Raw genomic sequence first — 2,239 nt, 5'->3', positions numbered from 1 at the left:
CCCTCCACTGACCCAACCATCAGATTGCCAGGAACTGTCTGAAGTAACTACATGGTTCAGCCAGTAGAGTAGAAGAATACTTGCACCATCCAAGAGACAGTTGGATGAAGAGGCTGGTAAACTTTTGTCTATTTCAGCTTCAGTGGGATGGTGGCTGCTATTCCTCAGTCTTAAGCCCTGGAGCAGGCAGCTATGGAAACAGCAGCCTACACACACTCCTGGTGTGGCTTGCTGGACCCAGAGTGGGTCATAAGGACTCTGTCCTCCAAAAGATGGGGTTGTGGGTTCTGATTTGATAAATGAGCAGCAGTCATGGAGGTGGGCCATTGTTTCAACCCATGGGCTGATGGGCCTCCCAGACATGGGTTTAAAGAGATTGGTTTTTTTCTCTCTTTTGGGAGCCATTTAAGGAAATCTTTGTCAGTACACTGGCTGACTGTAGAGACAACAGAAGAGAAACTTCAGTGAACATACACAACAAAGAATATATACTTTGCAAAAAATAGTATGGAAAAGCTACAGAAGGATGGCTTCAGCCATCAACAAACAAAACTCAGCAATCCCTGATGAGTGGAAGTATTAGATTTCCAGAGAGTTACCACAACATTATGCTCAGAGTATCCACTTCTCAACAAAAAATACAAAATATAAAAAGAAATAGAGAAGTATGGTCCAGTCACAGAAAGTAAAGAGTCTGCAGAAACTACCCCTGGGGAAGCCCAGATATTAGAATTATTAGTCAAAGGTGTTACAGCAACTATTTTAAATGTTAATCAGCTAAAGGAAACCATGAACAAACAACTAAAGGAAATTAGTAAGGTGACATCTGAACAAAATGAGAATATCAATAAAGAGATGGAAAGTATAAAGGGCAATGAAAAAGAAATTCTGGAGCTGAAAAGTACAATAACTGAAATGAAAAACAGAGGGATTCAAAAGTAGATCAGAACAAGTAGAAGAAAGAATCAATGAATTTGAAGATTAGATATCAAGAAATTAACCAATCTGAGGATAAAAATAATGAGGAAAAAATAATGAAGAAAAGTGAAAAGAGTCTAAGGGACTTGTGGGATACCATCAAGCAGAACAACATATACATTATAGGAATCCCAGAAAGAGAAGACAGAAAGGGGCAGAAGAAATACTTGAAGAAATAAGGTCCCAAACTGCCCAAATCTGATGAAATATATGAATACACACCTCCAAGAAGCTCAACAAACCCCAAACAGGGTAAACTTAAAGAGATCCACATCTTTTTAAGGAATACATTATAGTCAAATTGCTAAAACTCAAAGACAAAGAGAGAATCTTGAAAGCAGCAAGACAGGAGTGACTCCTCATGTACAAAGGATCTTCAGTAGGGTTAACAGCAGATTTCTCATCTGAAGGCATGAAGATCAAAAGGCAATGGGATGGGGGCCTCCCTGGTGGCGCAGTGGTTGAGAGTCCGCCTGCCGATGCAGGGGACACGGGTTCGTGCCCCGATCCGGGAGGATCCCATATGCCGCAGAGCGGCTGGGCCCGTGAGCCATGGCTGCTGAGCCTGCGCATCCGGAGCCTGTGCTCCACAACGGGAGAGGCCACAACAGTGAGAGGCCCGCGTACTGCAAAAAAAAAAAAAAAAAAAAAAAAAAAAAAATACTGAAATAAAAAAACTGTCACCTAAGAATTCTGTATCTGGCAAAACTATCTTTCAAGAATGAAGAAGAAATTAAGACATTTCCATATAAACAAAAGCTGAGGACGCTCATTACCACTATATTTGCCTTACAAGAAAACCTAAAATGGGGACTTCCCTGGTGGTCCAGTGGTTAAGACTCCACTATCCCAATGCAGGGGGCCCGGGTTTGATCCTTGGTGAGGGAACTAGATCCCACATGCTGCAATGAAAAGACCCTGTGCAGCCAAATAAATAAATAAATATTAAAAAAAAAAGAAATCCTAAAATGGGTTATTCAGACTGAAATGAAAGAACACTAGACAGTAACTCAAAGATGTAAGAAAATATTAAAAAACAGTAGTGAAGGTAACTTCATAGGTAAATAAAAAGCCAGTATTACTGTACTTTGGGTTTAGTTTATATATATAATATCTCCCTTTTCTTTTACACACATACATATATATATTTGTGTGTATATATATATATATATATATGTGTGTGTGTATATATATATCTTTTGTGTGTGTGTGCGTGTGGCTGTGTTGGGTCTTCGTTGCTGCGTGCAGACTTTCTCTAGTT

Source organism: Mesoplodon bidens, assembly GCF_964165515.1.
Source record: "Mesoplodon bidens genome assembly, chromosome: 8".
NCBI lineage: Eukaryota > Metazoa > Chordata > Mammalia > Artiodactyla > Ziphiidae > Mesoplodon > Mesoplodon bidens.
This window is presented reverse-complemented; position numbering follows the sequence as displayed.